This window comes from Pleurodeles waltl, chromosome 5 (assembly GCF_031143425.1).
Source record: "Pleurodeles waltl isolate 20211129_DDA chromosome 5, aPleWal1.hap1.20221129, whole genome shotgun sequence".
Taxonomy (NCBI): domain Eukaryota; kingdom Metazoa; phylum Chordata; class Amphibia; order Caudata; family Salamandridae; genus Pleurodeles; species Pleurodeles waltl.
This window is the reverse complement of record NC_090444.1, coordinates 1,773,068,974-1,773,087,089: the sequence shown is the minus strand read 5'-3', so window position 1 is coordinate 1,773,087,089 and position 18,116 is coordinate 1,773,068,974.

Below are 18,116 nucleotides of genomic sequence, written 5' to 3'. Positions count from 1 at the left end.
TACAAAATAAAAACGTACCTGTTTCGCTGTGCTGCGCCATCTCCGAACCACTCCTCATCTGCAGGGACAAGCTCGGGCTTCCAGCCCGCCCTACATCCAATCCTACTGCTGCTTTCATGCTGCTGGCAGCATGAAAGCAGCAGTAGGATTGGATGGGGTGCCCTGGTTGGGCACTCCGAGGCAGAGTGGGAGGCTCTGCCTGCTCTCTCCAATCCGACACTGCGATGCCGGCTTTGACAGAGCATGTATGTTTGGCCGGCCAAACATACATGCGCACTGAGGGGGAGTTCTGTGCTCTGTCCCTGTCATACCTGTGGCCCTGCCCCTTTTGCAGTAAAAACATAATAAACTTTACTTATTATGTTTTTACTGTAAAAGTTTTGCAGCTGCTGCTGAAGGTGGGGGAGACGCACCTCCGCCAAATCAGAGGAGCCGCCTCTGCTCCTAAATGTCATTAAATCTGGTTCTCTTTTAGGCTGTAGTGTCAGATAAAGAAGGAAAATCCGCCCCAATTCAATAAGCGTTGTAGGAATATATATTTCTTGAATATACACATCCAAAAAAACTCCAGCCACATGTACTGCAATAGCCACTCCTTCCCTCACTCCCTGGTCCACACTGCCACCAACCTTCTAGAACCCCCACCACTGGTAGCAGACCATTGTAACAGAAAGAGAGGGAAGACCAGATGATACCAAACTAACATTAATACTTTGAAATACAATAAACATAATAATACATGCAATAAGCTTAACCTATTTACAATTTGCCCAATATTACACTACCATTCCCCTTAGAAAACCTTAAAAAAACCAATAATAAACAAAAATACAAGGGTTCAGGGTTCACCTGTTTCACAATCCTATTCATATTCCAAATACGACCATCATCTACTTTGACTCCCCCTTCAAACACTTGATCACTTGAAATATTCTGCTAAAATGTGAATGACCATTGCTTATTTTTCCTGGTAATATTACAGACTTCTGCTGATCATATATACGTTTCCTCAGAACTTGAATATGTTTTTCTCTTTCCAAAGCATTTTTCTTCTGTTCTTCCAGTTGCTCAATTCTTTCGTATACACCTGGACCCAAGGAGGAATCATCTTTGTGTACGGTACGTGTTTTCTGAATAACGCAAAAGGTGATTTACCTGTACTAGAGTGAAGAGTAAACCTGCAATCTTCCCCTTTTGCTTCAATAGACTCTAGCCAATTTTTTCCCATTTGCCTAGCCATTTGAATTGTTTCATTCAACGTCCTATTAAATCGTTCAACCATCCCATTGAATTCGGGATGATACAAAGCACACCTTTTACGCTTAATGCCCCTAGACTCTAAAAAATCACACACTAACATGGAAGTAAACTGAACTCCATTGTCAGTTAAAATACACTTAGGAATTCCTTCCCTTGAAAACACTTCAAAAAGAAACTTCACAACAGACGCATATGTAACTTCTGAGGTTATCAACACCACTGGCCAGCGAGATAAGGAGTCTAACACAACCACAACGTATTTCGAATCAGGCCCCAGTGCACGGGACCCATAATATCCATTGACTCTTCTTCCCATACCTCTTTAGGAATCTGTCTAATAACCATAGTTCTTGTTTTCAAGGTTTTGTCAGCAATCCTACACTCTAAACAGTCCCTCACTTTCCTTTCCACAGCCAAATCCATCCCTGGCCACCAATATGCCATTCTCAATCTTTCTTTGGTCTTACAAATACCCTGGTGACCTGAATGTGCCAAATCCAGAAGACGATCCCGCAAATTGACAGGAGGTATGAACCTTCCTCCTCTCAAAATCAAACCATTTTCCACAGAAAGTTCACTCCAAACTTTCTTGAACAAGAAAAATTATTTGCCATGACACCCTGAATTATTACCTGAAGCAATCAAATAATTGACTTTCAAAAATTCATCATCCTTATTCAACTTCAATCCATTCATTTTCCGAAACACACCCATCAGTAATTCTACACACTTTAACATCCTTTTCAAACCACCATGACATTTTCTCATCATCAACTTCTTCGAGTACTGTTCTCATTCTAGACAGACAATCAGTGACCTTATTCTCACAACCTGGAATATATTTAACAACATATTGAAAATCCTGCAGTCCCACAATCCATTTGCAAATTCTGGAGGATATACTATCAAAACCTTTTTTCTCTCAAATATCTCCTGTAACAGCTTATGATCAGACTGTACAACAAAATGTACACCCCACAAAAACTGCTTGAATTTTCTGATGGCCCTGTACACCGCTAGAGCTTCCTTTTCAATCGTAGAATACCTCAACTCTGCCCCTCTCAGTGCCCTTGAGGCAAACTCTACAGTGATTTCATCCCCATTATTCATCTGTTTAAGCACACAACCCAAACCTTTATCAGAAGCATCAGTTACAATGAAGCAGGGTAACCCAGGCTGAAAACCGCTAAGAGATTGTGCAGAAGACAAAGCATGTTTAATATCCTCAAACTCTTCTTGGCACTCCTTTGACCAACAAAATACCACCCCTTTTTTTGAGTAATTTTCTGATGGAACATGATCTCTTGGCAAAATTTGGTATGTATCTTGCATAAAACTCCGCCATGCCCAGGAAAGCCTGAACATCTTCCTTGCATTTTGGATTGGACAGATTAACTATAGATCTCACTAAGTCATCTTTTGGTCTTACTCCTTCAGCAGATATGGTGTGACCTAATATAGGTATCTCCGACCTGCTGAACTTGTACTTTTCTTTTTTTAAAGTAATTCCCCTCTACTGTAAAATTTCCCAAACTTCTCTTAGTTTCTCAACGTGATGCTCTAGAGTATCTGTAAAAACAAGAACATCATCCTGAAAAAACGTTACTCCTCTGATGTCCCCAAGCATTTCATGCATGTGTTTTTGAAAAACAGAAGCTGCTGAACACAAACCAAAAGGCATCCTGTTAAATTTGTAAACCCTGAACGGTGTAACAAAAGAAGTCAACAATTTTGACTCTTCACACAACTGAACCTGATGAGAATTAAGATCTAAGGTGGTGAAAAATGTTGCCTTACCTAACGAACTAACCATATCTGTTATATTGGGTAATGGAAACTTGTCCTCAATGATCACCTTATTTAAATGGCGGAGATCAATACACAATCTGATGTCTCCTGAGCCCTTCATTGTTACCACAATTGAAGCAAACTATGGTGCAGCTTCCACCTCATCAATGATGCCCTCAGAATGTAATCTTTTGAGTTCTGACTTGACCTTATCTTGCAAACTAAAAGGAATACTCCTAACTTTACAAGAAACTGATTGAGCATCCTCTCTCAAACACATCCAATGTTTCTGTCCTTTAATGCATCCTATCTTGAAACTAAAAACATCTGGCCTCGAGTCCCTTCCGGGTGAGCCTTGAGACCCTACCGGGTGAATAGCACGCTTAACAAATGATTGAAATGATTGGAAATTCCCGCATTATTTCATCCTCTATGTTGTTGACAATTTGAACTTGCACTTGAGGTACTGAATTAGGATTTGAAATGATACCCAGTAGTTTCTGGTGAGGCCAACTCAAAATAGTATCACCTACCACAGGTACATACGTTTTACCCTCCATCTTGTTTACTTTGAACTTGATAGTGGCATCAAAATATCCTCTCAATTTGATAGGTTTACCCCCATAAATGTAGGGTGTGACATCAGGATCATGAAGAGTAACTTTTCCCTGAAAGTATTTGGCAAAATCAACTTCAGAAACCAATGTCAATTTTGCCCCAGAGTCCATCATCATAGACACTGTGATGCCATTCACTTCTACCATGTCTGAAGGATAATCACAATGAAAACTTGAAATACACTTGACATCATTCACAACTTGAAGAACAAACTCACGTTCTTCCTCACATTCAAGCTCATTAATTTTAGTTTTAGATTTCAACGCCGATTTACAGCACTTAGCAAAGTGCCCCTTTTCCCCAGACTTATTACAAACAATATTAAGTGCAGTACAATCCTTGCTATTAGCCAGATGAGATGTTGAGCCACATCTAAAGCACGATAATTTTGCTTTAGATATTAACTGATTCCTATTTCTTGTTTTTTCCTCAAGTGCCTGTACATTAATACTCATACTTTTATATTTCTTTAAATCATCAATACACAACATAGAGTGTTCAACTTGTTTTTCAACTGATAACACCTCATCTAATGTCGGCTCTCTCTTAGACCATAGTGCTTCCCTTATTTTATTACTCTTGCATTCAAACATAAATTGGTCATGAATCCGTTCATCCACATTTTCACCAAAATTACACAATGCAGCAAGTTTACGTAAAGCTATCACAAAATCCTCCACAGACTCATCCTCATTTTGTTTACGCTTACCAAAATAATACCTCTGCAAAATAATTGAAACTTCTGGCAAATTATGTCTATCCAACTTACGCAATGTGATTTCAAATTCATTCAATGGCTTATCACCCTCACTCCCTTCAGGTGTAGAAATTGATGGCAAAGTTTCTAGAACGTCTTGACCTTCCACTCCTAAGCAATGTTGTAACAACGCCGTCTTCCTATCAGCAGATAAATTGTTGCCGCAAACTCGAACATACGTTAGAAAAACCTTTTTCCATTTTTGCCACGGTATTGGAGGATCACCAGGAGTGGATTAAAAAAATGGAGGTGGTGTACTATTTTGCATGTTGAATAAAACTTGTAAGGGAAAAGTTAGAAATGCAGAAATGTAATAAACCATCCTAGATGAAAAAGAAAAAAAAATATTTCCCAAAACAATTAAGAAAAAATACTAAGTCTGTCTTCAATTTCGTAAAACTACAAAATGAAGTCTATTTTCATAATCATTGCTCTAATTTTAGTCCTTCTACAGTGTCCTCAGCAACATCCAAATGTAGTCCATCTTCGCTGTTGCTGTGTACAGCTGACGTCCGCGTCGTCACCCACATCCGAACTCGATCAACACGTTTTCCTATTTATTTAAAGTTTCCAACAACAGTTTTTTGATTTATTTTATGAAATAAAACATGTTGAATTGCTCACTTGTAATATTCGCTCAAACGTTTATGAATTGAAACACAAAGAAATACACTTTCTAAAAAGCACGAGCGATATCATTCTAAAACCACTCCGCTTCCAGTTAAGTTTTGAGTACGTCGTTAGTTCCAAAACTGGAAAACGTGTAAACTGGAAGTAGGGAAAAAAATCAGGAAAATCTTAAATGGGGTTAGTATGCGGCATGATTGGGATTGAATTTAGTTAACTTGCAGTACGAATATGAGCCGTGAAAACTACTGACAATAGCTCAACGAAGACAGGCAGTGGCTTGAGTTAGAATATTTACATTCCAAATATTGAAGATCGTTAGATAGGCAAATGCTGCAGGTGTAATCCAAAGCGGATCCTAAATAGAAATGTAGACTTCGAAGTAGATCGAAAAGAGTCAGTTAACGACGAAAATATCCAAGAAGATATGGGCAGTAAGGAAGCTTGTTAAAGGAAGGAATGCTTCCAAACTCAGTGAGGGTTTAAGATAGAAGCAGCCGATTTAAAGACTTGCGGTTACATGAAGTTTTATGGATAAAAACAAATGTAAACAGTACCTCAGATGTTCTGTCAGCTGCTCTTTAACAAATGTGTTGAAGTTTCTTTGTTCACAATATGTTGATGCGAAGGGTGCATCCAGCTCGTCGCCAAATTGTAGTGTCAGGTAAAGAAGGAAAATCCTCTCCAATTCAATAAGAGTTGTAGGAATATTTATTTCTTGAATATACACATCCAAAGAAACTCCAGGCACAAATACTGCAATAGATCCTCCTCACTCCCTGGTGCACACTGCCACCAACCTTCTAGAACCCCCACCACTGGTAGCAGACCATTGTAACAGAGAGAGAGAGGGAAGACCATATGATACCAAACTAACATAAATACAATAAACATAATAACACATACAAAAAGCGTATCAATCTATTTACAATTTGCACAGTATTACATAGACCCTCTTCCTCGTTCCTGGGTACGCTGGATCTACAAGTGTTAGATTATTTAGTACAGCATTTGAACACTTCACTATTGGAAGGATATGCTCCCAAGGTATGGAAACATGCCCGGGTCAGGCCATTATTTAAAAAAAAAATAATAATAATAAAATAGCCACTTCTAACTGGTTGAACTAAAGACCTATTTATCTTCTTCCAGTATTGACTAGGATCTTGGCAAAACTCATAAATCAGCAGTTTACAAGTTTATTGTTTCAAATGATCTTCTTCATCCATCCCAATCAGGCTTTAGAGGGGGCCATAGTATGGAGGCAGCCTTACTTGGCATCACAGAAAATCTTAAAGCTCTGTTGGACAAGGGCTGCACCTCTGCTCTGATTTTCTTGGACTTAATTTCTGCCTGTTACACCGTTAGCCACAACCTCCTTCTGCAAAGAAATAGGTGTGTGTGGCACCGCTCCGCAATGCTTTGAGTATGTTCTGCAAGATCACACCTTTCAAGTATATACAAAACATCATTGCTCACAGAGCTATGCACTATCATGTACAGTACCCCAGAGTTCCACTCCAAGCCCAACAATGTTTAATGTCTAGGTATGCCTTCTGTCTGATATTGTGGAGAGCTGCGGTCTGACTCTCTTTTCATATGCCAGCAACACCCAGACCATTGTTTCTCTGTCAGCCTAGGAAAATCAGAATGCAGATGTCCTGAACATCTGCCTGTCCAAAGTGTTGACCTGGATGAACATCAACCACCTTAAATTGAACAGTGATAGGACTAAGATTATGTTAGTGGAGAACCAGCCCCTTCTTGGGGGAGCACATTTGTGGCCTAATGCTCTGGGGACATGCCCCTTAGTACCAGTTGTTTAGAATTTGGGCATTTGGTTAGATAACAAATTTTCAATCAACACCCAGATTGCCAAGGTAGCGGCTACTTGCTTTGGAATGGTTAGATGGTTGAGAAAGATTCTTAGTTGCCTTCCAACCTCAGCACAGAAAACAGTGATATAGGCCTTGATCCTCTCAAGATTGGATTATGGCAACATTCTGTAGCTGGGTCTTACTAAGGGTGCTCTTAAGCGAGTGTAGTTAGCCCAAAATGCTACCACCAGGCTTCTTCTAAAGCCTCCCAAACGTACTTCCACATCTAAACTTTTTAACAAACTCCATTACCTACCTGTCAAAAAATAAATTCATTTCGAAGCTCTATGCAATATGTACGAACTAGTGTCTTTTAGAGGGCTGCAATATCTCGGACACTTGGTAGCACCCTATACACCACGTTGCTTTCTATGCTCTAGCAGTTCCAACCTTTCTGCAGTTCTTAGAGTAAGAAGAGCCCAACAAGGAGGTTGTGCATTCGCCAACTGTGGTGTTGATCTGAGGAAAGTCAAAAGTATCGCCTGGTTTGATCAATTTATTATTTATTTTACGTGTGGTGTTCAGCATCTTTTTCCGAGGAGTGAATTAGTGAAACCTAACTCTTGCCAGAGCTGGTCTAGAGTGAAGATGCCGGATATTGACACCTTCTTAGAAAACTCAATCCCATGCATTAGTGGAGACGTGGAGTCCGCAGTTGACTCCTGGCAACTGGACGTGGGCAACACAATAGCCCAGATGAAAATCAATAATTCTTTAGCCAATTCTAGACGGCTTGCGTCTTCTCTGTGGTTTAATGCCGAGGTGGGAGACATATGTAAATATCTTAAGTATTTAGGGAGGCTTTGGAGAAGGCATTGCCTCCCGGAGGATAAAGAACTATATAAAAAAAAAAATAAAAAAAAAAAATATCAATTAAGAAATCCAAGTCTGCCTTTTTTGCTGAGAAAATTTCAGGAAAAAATAACAACTCTTGTGAAATCTTTAAGATAAAGAAGCACCTTCTTCACCCAGCGGCTCTTATGCAGCCTTTAACGGCATCTGCCGTTTTATGTAAGGAGTTAGCTGACTTTTTGAACGATAAGATTATTAAAATTGTTGCCATGAAATTAAATCCTATTGTTTTCTAACTACCAAGGAAAAGCCAGTGAACGCAGTCAGGCCCCCGATGGACTACTTATGGGCGATTTCTAGAATTTATTTGGAAGAATCTGAACAGGCTATTCTCTCCCGTAAATCTGATTCACCCAGTGATCCGTCTCCCAGTATTTTGACCGCAGTCTCGAATGTGATTAACCCAATTTTTTATACATTTTTTAACAATTCCATTCAATCCGCCACTGTAGCAGCTTGTTGGAAACAGACCAGACTGATCCCAGTGTTAAACAAGCATTTGCAATGCAATGGGTCTCGCATTTACTCCAGTTAAAGCTATGAGCGTTGCAAACTCCTAACAGGACTTTTCTTGCCACATAAACTGAAAAGTAAAACAGTTTCACATCACGCGGGGCCCATTTTGTAGTGATCTACCGGAAAAAAAAAAAGGCAAAGAGTGAAACAAAGCAGCATCTACTAAAATATCAAAGGGGCTAGTCCACCTAAAACTCATAGCATGCCTGTATACATGGACAAAGAACAGGGAAATACTCAATAAAAATCCTGAAATGCTGGACTTGTTAAAGGGTGCAAAATATTATTTTATGAAAATGAAAGCGTATCTTCGCCTGGGCACAGAATGGTTTAACATAAGAATGGATTCAGGAAAATGAAGCGCTTGGTGTCCCTGCCACTTGAGAATGCAACAGTCATGGCTATGCTTGGACCTGGGTTGGACTAATGGACAGGGCAGGCCCATGCATTGTAAAGACCAATTGGGCCACCATGGGCCAGAGTGGAAGAGTCATGGGGCTCCAAAATATGTAATGGTGGCCCACTGGCACCCGCCGGCGCAATGTCACCACTGGGTTAAGGAGAGGGCACTGTATGGCTATAAAGATAGGGTGGTGGTTAGTTATAAAGTAAGGTTTCATTTTAAGGTGTAGGTTAGCATAGGGTCAGTACACTTACTCTTGAATCAATTTTACTCAATATAGTAGTAATCTCAGCAGTGGTAATCCCTGCAGTGGTAATTTCAGAGGTAGTAATCACAGTAGTGGTAATATCAGTAGTGGTAATCTCAGTAGAAGTAATAGTATCAGTGGCAATCTCAGCAGTGGTAATCCCTGCAGTGGTAATCTCAGAGGTAGTAATCCCAGTAGTGGTAATCTCAGCAGAGATAATCCCTGCAGTGATAATTGCAACAGTGGTAATCTCAGCAGAGGTAATCCCTGCACTGGTAATCTCAGAGATAGTAATCACAGTAGTGGTAATATCAGCAGAGGTAATCTCGGAGTTAGTAATCATGGTAGAGGTAATCTCAGTAGTGATAATCCCTGCAGGGGTAATCTCAGAGGTAGTAATCACAGTAGTGGTAATTCAGCAGTGGTAATCCTTGCAGTGGTAATCTCAGAGGTAGTAATCACAGTAGAGGTAATCACAGCAGTGGTAATCCCTACAGGGGTAATCCCAGATGTAGTAATCACAGCAGTGGTAATCCCTGCAGTGGTACTCTCAGAGGTAGTAATCACAATAGTGGTAATCTCAGCAGTGGTAATCCCTGCACTGGTAATTTTAGAGGTTGTAATCACAGGAGTGATAACCACAGTAGTGGTAATCCCTGCAGGGGTAATCTCAGAGGTAGTAATCACAGTAGTGGTAATCCCTGCAGTGGTACTCTCAGAGGTAGTAATCACAGTAGTGGTAATTCAGCAGTGGTAATCCTTGCAGTGGTAATCTCAGAGGTAGTAATCACAGTAGAGGTAATCCAAGCAGTGGTAATCCCTACAGAGGTAATCCCAGATGTAGTAATCACAGCAGTGGTAAACTCAGCAGTGGTAATACCTGCAGTGGTACTCTCAGAGGTAGTAATCACAATAGTGGTAATTCAGCAGTGGTAATCCCTGCTCAGAGATAGTAATCATAGTAGTGGTAATCACTGCAGTGGTAATTTCAAAGGCAGCAATCTCAGCAGAGGTAATCTATGCACTGGTAATCGCAGAGGTAGTAATCACATTAGCGGTAACCTCAGCAGTGGTAATTCCTGCAGTGGTCATCTCAGAGGGGCTCATTTCAATACAGTAGATTCTATGTAGCGATACATGGACTCCGTTGTATTTTAGGTGGTGACATACAACACTTCGTGCTGGGTCCTGGTCTGATATGTTCATTGAATTTGCGTGTGAATAACGCTCAAACATTTTCTCTTCATAACGTGCTTCCCTGAAGAACATGTTTTAAATCACTTCCTGCTCAGCGAGAAAAAGGACCTCTGAACTGAGTACAGCACAGCGCCTTCCTGAGGGGCACCATCCTTATCTAAAGGTAAACATCTTCATTCGTTTAGTGTTTACTCAGCAGACCAGACTAGGGCCTTATAAAACAATGTGACTCGATAGAATCTATTTCACAAGCTTTCGCAATGCAATGGGTTTTGCGTTTACTGTAGTTAAAGCTATTAGCGTTGTAAACTCCTAACTGGACTTTTCTTGCCACATAAACTGAAAAATAAAACAGTTTCACATAAGCGACCTGATGGCCACCATGAGCGAAAAGCAAACACACAAAAGGATATAGAAGTCTGCTTGCAGTGAAATTTTTCAGAAAAAGTGCAATTATCCATGTAACCGCAAAAGTGCAATTATCCATGTAACCGCAAAAGTGCAATTATCCATGTAACAGGCAAAAGTGCAAATATCCATGTAACAGGGTCGATGTCATGCAAAGTGCTCAACTTCTGCCCAGCGAGATCGCACTGCCTACGAAATAAAGAGAAAAAATAGTGCAGAAACCACACAGAAAACATGGAGTCTCATATGTTTTCAGTAGTTGGCCGGTGCGCTCAAGGCGGGCTAAACACCGGAAGAGTCAAAGATGTATGCATGCCTTCCACTAATGAAATCAAGCTAATTTTAAAAGGCAACCCCACAAACCAACCAAACGAACAGACGTGGTTAAAAGCCCACAGAGAGATTACACCAGGGACGGAGCGCTTTCCAGTCGACCCTAAAAAAAAAAAAAAACACCTTCAACTGATAGGTGCCAGATGGCTAATTTCAGGCCTGATTCCTTATTATCAGCTGCATCTAAAATGCTGGAGACACTAATTAATAGACAGCTATCCAAGTATGTGGAACAAGGGGAGCTATTGCGCTATCCACAGTCTGGGTTCAGACCACGTCATAGTAGTGAATCAGCACAAGTGGAGGTGATAAATTCTACCGAGTTGGTACTCGATTGATCATGTGAAACAGGCTGTGTAAATCCTACTTGATTTATGCGCAGCCTTTGGCACAGTGTCTCATCCCATCCTCCTCATGCGACCGGAAGACAACAGAGTCAGAGGTTCTGCCTTGGCATGGATTTGCCCTTTTCTTTCTAACATAGGCCAAGAAGTCTGGATAGCACTCTTCGAACCAGGGGCTTGGGAGACAATACATTTCTGTGGGGGAGAGCCTTGGGGACTTTTCTATTGATCCTATACAAATCGCTCGTTGTTTGCGAACTGCAGGCTCCGATAAATGTACACAATCATATATATTGGAAATGAAATAGGGAGAAAGGAAGGCATGTTGTCACAGTCTGAAAGTATCTTTATTGTTATTTACATTCACAAAGTAATTAGCTCAAATGTGAAAATAACATGTTGATTAACCTTGCATCTTCGTGCACCAAGCAAATAAAAGTGAGAGGGTAAAAAAGGAAGAACATACCCTTTGCGCCCCACACCCATCATGCTCCTCGCCTCATGCCAACTGGAACTGCACTGGAGATATAAAAAGTGATTAAGTACAATAGTTGTAAAATGTGGTCAGAAACCATAGTTCTAATAACACTTCTACTCCTGTGTGTGATCTTGGGCAACTCAGCTCCACATCAGTCATAACTGGAAGCACTGCAACTGAGGAAGCTCTTGGAGTTACAGGCTATATAAATATGGGATTCTTTAATCCCTGTATAAACTGCAGTCAGTAATTTCTTTAGAATCGGCTATTTGTGATGCACCAAGTCACTGAGTATAAAGAAAAAACATTCACTGATTATAAAGAAAAGACATCAGAAAATGACTAGTATAAGGTTATTACAGTCAAGTTCTGACATCACAATGCTTTCAGTCGGAGCTAGCAGCCAAGGTGAAAGGCAGATCAGGTCACAGAGCATAATTAATGCAGCTGTTTTAAGCAACAAATTGTTTTATTTCTTCTGATTTATTTTAATAGCTTGCAATGACAGAAGCTATGCACTAAGATTTTAAGTGGTTTGTGGGAAAATTGATGGTGTGACCATGTATTATATGGGGTAAAATACCCCCTGCATACATAAGGATATTTCAAGTCATCTCCAAGTTCATACCTTATAAACAAGAATGGGCAAAGCCAATAGGTCTTGCCTAGTCAAGATCTATTGCCTTTGTCAATGTGTTTTAGACATGCTGTACGCTACTGAGTCTACTATTCAGCATAGCTAACAGTTAATGGTGTAAAGGAGAATGATGTGCCATCGATTGGTGTGGTGTAATGTCATGGATTAAGTTGAGTGTCCTAGAATGGAGTAGTAAACTAACCCTTGAGTAAAATGCAACACCACTCCAATAAACAATGATATTAAAGTAGTAACCAAATGGAAGGTTTCGTGCATTTATTCAATCAAAATATAAAAGATCAAATGTAGTGGGAAAACATCAACAGGGGAAATCGAGAAAGACTTTGGTATTTGGGCATTACACAAGTTATCTGGATGACCCAATATCACCAATTACAAGAAAAATGTGAAAAGTAACCCGCATAGCACACTGGTTAGCATCCACAATAATGATTTACAAGCTTTCATACACCGGCTTTACATGAATGACTCAAATAGTGAATCAAGAAATCATTAGCTCATAGTACCCATGCTTATGCCAACTTATATACAATATCACAATTCAAGACAAGGTACTTTGGCCGACGTCGTTTCAATCCCCTAGACAAGTATCAGGATCATCCTCGCCTTAGTTAAGCTTGAGATAAAAGGGTTACTGAGTGCTTGTAACCAAAAAGGCCAAGATAAATCTGACTCACGTCTCACATGAGTGAGAAGGCAATCAATGGAGATCTGAATCTCTAATCAAGCGCCAATGCCATAAAGTAGTAGTAGAGTGGAATAGTGTCAGAGTGTAGTAGAGTGTCGTAGAGTAGTGTGCTAGATCGCGTAGAGTGGAAAGGCATCAAGAAGAGTAAAGTGGCATAGCATAAAGTAAAGTACTGTGAAGTGGCATAGAAAGAGTTGGGTATAGTGTGGTTGAGCATAGTGCATTGTTGTACAGTGGAGTGGCATCGAGGGTTGTTGAGTGGCGTGGAGTATCGTGGATTGAAGTGACATAGAGTGGCGTGGAGTGGCATTGAGTGGAGTGGCGTTTAGGGAGTTGTGTAGGGAGTTACAGAGTGGAGAAAGTGTTAGAGTTTAATGGAATAGAGGTTCAGAGTCTAGTGTCATTTGTAATTTCAGAGTGAAGTGTCATAAAGTGGAGTGGAGTGGTCGAGAGTGAAGTGCCATAGTGTGCAGTGGTGCAAAGTACATTGAGGTAGAGTGAAATGGTGTAGAGTGCATTGGTGTAGAGTGCACTGGTTTAGAGTAGAGTGGTGAAGAGTAGAGGGGCACAGAGTGGAGTGGCACAGCATATATTGCAGTGGTGCATAGTGCTGTGTCATAGAATGATGCATTGCATGGTAGAGTGGAGTGGTGCAAGGTAGAGCAGACTGGTGTAGAGTGCAGTGATGCAGAGTAGAGTGGCGTAGAGTGTAGTGGCATAGAGTGCATTGGTGTAGAGTGCAGTAGAGTGGCATAAAGTTGAGTGGTGCAGACTAGAGTGCCGTGGTACAGAGTAGAGAGGAGTATAGTTCAGTTGCAGAGTGCAGTGTTGCAGAGTAGAGTGTCATAAAGGGCATTGAGTGCAATGGTGCAGAGTAGAAGGGCATGGAGTTCAGTGGCGGAGACTGCAATGTTGCAGATTAAAGGGTCGTAGAATACAGTGATGTATTGTAGAGTGGCATAGAGTGAATTGCCATACAGTTCCGTGGTGCAGAGTACAGTGGCATAGAAAGCAGTGGCATAGAGTGATGTGGTGCAAAGTAGATTGGCATAGAGTGCAGTGGCACGGAGTGCATTAGTTTTGAGTAAAGTGGTTAAGAGTGCACTGGTGTAGAGTTCAGGGGTGTAGTTTACACTGGTTTGTGTACAATAGCATAGATTGCAGTGGTGTAGTGTAGAGTGCTGCAGAGTAGAGTGGTGTAGAGGGGAGTGGTACAGCATAGATTGCAGTGGCGTAGAGTGCAGTGGAAAAGAGTAGCACAGAGTGGAGAAAAGTGGTGGAGGGTGCAGTTGCATAGGGTAGATTGTTTCAGAGTAGAGTGAAGAAAAGATAGATAGAGAAAATATGATATACTTCAATATGCTTAAGTATGAAACAATAACAACAACATAAGCAATAACACTAAGCATAACGGCCCAAAATGAAATATGGCTTCTCCCTGTGAGCCACTGTGTAATCAAACCCTTCATTACTTAGATAAAAAAAAAACATTAAGCATAAGGTTAGAAAAAGATACCCTTCTAATAGCTAAAATGTGTAGCGTTAGAAGGTAAAATCTGGGCTCAATCTCGACTTCTCTGTTTCACCAACTGGTGTGATCTTAGGCAAATACAAATATTGTGTTTCGCAGAGTCTCCATTCTAGTCTGCAGGCGTCAGGCTGAGGCTGTTTCCTCCTTAGATGTTCCTCATTGTCCTGCAGCTCCTCTTCAAGGCGTCCTGCAGCACTCCTCTTCAAGGCGGCAGTTGATGCAGGCAGCAATCATCAAAAACTATGTTCTCCTCCTTACTCTCTTTGTTTTCACAGGTGCTTAATGCCCACAGCTGCAAACCGGAAAAAAAAGGGCAGAGGGCGTAGGGGGCCTCCTGACTCACCTTCATTCTGTTACCATCAGATTGGAGGTAGGTCAGTGCAGGGCTATTATAAGTAGCGCTTTCACGCTCTAATGGCCCTGTGAATAATAGAAGTGAGAGGGGAAATTATTTTCTCCCCTTGTCCGCCATGTCCCCCACCCTCCAAAATCTGGGGGGGATACATCCCTTGCGCCCCCACACTTCCTACACCCATGCTTCGAACTCTAAAGAGGTTAAGTTTTGTGTCCCACAACGCTCATCATTGAATTTGACCCTTTTCCTCCCTTGGCTTTCTAAGTTGATCCTTAGGGGTCCGGATAGTGCCATATGCTGACGACACTCAGCTCTTTTTTTCTGTGGAGAAAGATTGTCCTGAGGCCCCATATGGTGCTTAAGACCTGCCTGGAAGCTGTTTCTCAGTGGATATGGGCAGCACTCTTCAATAAAATGCCAGAAAAACTGAAATTCTGTTGTTTGGTCCCCCCAAAGTCAATAGGACACTAAGGTTTTCATTACAACCCTGGCAGTCGGCGTTAAAGCGGCGGTAAAACCGCCAACAGGCCGGCAGAAAAGAATTTGGAATCACAACTGTGGCGGAAACCGCCAACATAGACAGCCACTTTAACACTCCTACCGCCAAGGCGGTACAAACAATCACTGCAGTGGTTACCGCCAACAGACAGGCGGAGGACAATGTATCGCCCACAGAATTACAACAGTCCAATCCGCCACCTTTTCTGGGGCGGATTCACCACGAACTAAAACACGGCGGAAACAGGTCTTGGAAGGGAAAACGCTCACCTCTACCCAACCCACGAGGAACCAGGACGCCATGGAACCGGAATTTCAGATTCTCCCTGCCTTTGTCTTCCTGCTCCTCTACCAGGAGCACGAACGCCAGCGGCAAAGACCACGGTGAGTACTGCACCTATGACACAGGGGAGGTGGGAGGGAAAAGAGAGTGCACTCACACGCAACAACCCCACCCCCACCCACTACAACACACACACCAATACATCATGATACATTACAGTTACACCCCCAACCCCCCTGAAAGAATGCAAGGACAAAAGGAAATGAGTCGAATGATTGTAATATATTCAAAGACATGAATCAAAAATATATACATATATAAAAATTATCACACTATAAACAAATATATACACCAAGAATACAAGTCCAAGGGATTCCACCATCATAGTCCGTGGACCACTGGGCCCAAAATGCATGGGTGAGGCCCACACAAGATATCCGAACAAGACGGAGAGAACACTGCTGGGGCAATAGATAGAAATAAAACTGGTACCTCAGGGGGAATGGAAGGGGGGGCACCTCAGCCGGATGAGTGCACAACGCCAGATCCACGAGGTGGCTGCATGCCCATTGATGTATCCTGGGGAGTGCAAAGCCACAGTCTCTCAAGTCTCTACAGTGGGTGGGTTGCCCACTGCTGCATCCTGGGGAGTGCAAAGCCACAGTCTCTCAAGTCTCTACAGTGGGTGGTTTGCCCACTGCTGCACCCTGGGGAGTGCAAAGCCACAGTCTCTCAAGTCTCTACAGTGGGTGGTTTCATTCTCCACTGGTTTTGGAGGGTAGCTTTGTGCCCAGAGTGCTTCATCCTGCCAAAGACAGAGGTAGTGGATGTCATTCTACACTGGTTCTGGAGTGGGCTTTGTGCCCAGAATTCTTCATCCTGCTCGTGGCGGCCTCAGTAGCGTCGGAATCATTGGATCTCAGTGGCCTGCGGTGCTGGTGGCGGCGGTGTCCTGTTCAGCAGTGCTGGTGGCGGTGGTGTCCTTGGCAGCGCTGCTGGTGGCAGCAGTGTCCTGTTCAGCGGTGCTGGTGGCAGCGGTGTCATGTTCAGCGGTGCTGGTGGCGGCGGTGTCCTGTTCAGCGTGCTGGTGGCAGCGGTGTCCTTGGCAGCATTGCTGGTGGTGGCGGTGTCCTTGGCAGCGGTGCTGGTGGCGGCGGTGTCCTTGGCAGCGGTGCTAGTGGCGGCGGTGTCCTGTTCAGCGGTGCTGGTGGCGGCGGTGTCCTTGGCAGCGGTGCTGGTGGCGGCAGTGTCCTTGGCAGCGGTGCTTGTGGCGGTCTTGTCCGCCGTGCAGGTTTTCCCAGACTTGCCAGTTTTAGTGTGCCCCTTCCCCACCTTGGAATGTGGCGCAGCTGGATCCACACTCCCACCTGTACCCCGGGGAGAAGCTTTCCTCTCTCCCGCCGGGCACTGGCCAACTTTTGGTGTTTTTGAGGGGCCAGAGCTGTGCTCTGGCTCCTTGGCACACTGGCTGCCCTGCTGCCTGGCGCACTCCAGAAGCCGGTCACTACGGGCACCACTGCTCCCGCTGATGTTGTGGCTGAGGCACTGGGTTGGGACCTGGAGAGGCGGGCCCTCGGAGACTGAAGGGGTGGGAGAGGTGAGGAGAAGAGGTCAAGGTTGGACAGGAAAAGTTTTTTGGACACACTGGGATGTGTAGATGGAGGGGGTTTAGGAGTGGAGGAAGAGGTAGTGGTTGTAGGAGGTGTACGTTTGGTGACTTTGGCTGAAGGTGCATGGGCTGGAGGCTGTCGTGAGGTGGATGGATGTTGGGTTGGTGTGTGGCTGCGTTTGTGTACCTTGGGAGGTGGCCTCACAGACACACTGGGAGAGGACACAGGGGATGTGTGAATGGTAGTGGGGGTGGTGACTGCACATGAGCGGGGTGTGGTGGTGGGTGTGCTGGTGATGGAGGTAGTGGCTGACGATGTAGTGCATGCAGGTGGGAGTGGAGACGAGACTGGGAGGGAGGAGGGAGAGAGGAGGAGGGGGACACAGTGGAGGCAGTGGCTGTTGGTATGTCTGCATGTGTATGATGCTTGCGTGAGTGCCTGTGGGCTGTGTGGTACTTATGTTTGCCTGAGCTTCCCTTGTGTGTTGAGGGTGTGCTTGGTATAGGCTCAGGTACAGGCGATTGGTTCTGGGTGGAGGAAGTTGGAGGGGGGAGGCTAGAGACAGGGACAATGGCTGCCATCAGTGCAGAGGCCAGAGTCTGAAAAGCTCACTGATGGGCTGCCTGACCAGAATGAATGCCCTCCAGGTATGCATTGGTTTGTTGCAACTGCCTCTCTACACCCTGGATGGCATTCAAAATGGTAGACTGCCCAACAGTGAGGGACCTGAGGAGGTCAATGGCCTCCTCACTGAGGGCAGCAGGGGTGACAGGGGCAGGGGCTGAGGT